At 43.9% G+C, this 294-nt stretch overlaps 1 long non-coding RNA gene across 1 annotated transcript in view; it reads right to left on the reverse strand.

Annotated features, from left to right (window-relative positions):
• LOC116697573 (uncharacterized) overlaps window positions 1–294 on the reverse strand; it is a 2,604-nt gene that overhangs the window by 483 nt on the left and 1,827 nt on the right. The gene's annotated exons all lie outside the window — the stretch shown is intronic.

Raw genomic sequence — 294 nt, forward strand, 5'->3', positions numbered from 1 at the left:
TGAAAACCGAGGACATTTCCGGGGACAGATCCAGCCGGGGAAAGGTCGCCAATATCGGGGACGTCTGGTCACCCTAACTAAGAAGGCTCGACACAACATGAGACTTTGCTCCAAGTCTCACCTGGGGCTCAACACATGAACTCAGCAATGAGAACATTGTTTGTGCACAAAGAGTTTACTAAAAAGAAAAGTCTTTGAGCAACTCTTAGCATAACAAAATGGCGATGAGGGAAAATATTTCTGCTAAAGTGAGTTGTTTAAGTCAGCCAAACTTTTCTTTTTGGTCAACCTGAT

This window comes from Etheostoma spectabile, chromosome 11, assembly GCF_008692095.1.
Source record: "Etheostoma spectabile isolate EspeVRDwgs_2016 chromosome 11, UIUC_Espe_1.0, whole genome shotgun sequence".
Classification (NCBI taxonomy): domain Eukaryota; kingdom Metazoa; phylum Chordata; class Actinopteri; order Perciformes; family Percidae; genus Etheostoma; species Etheostoma spectabile.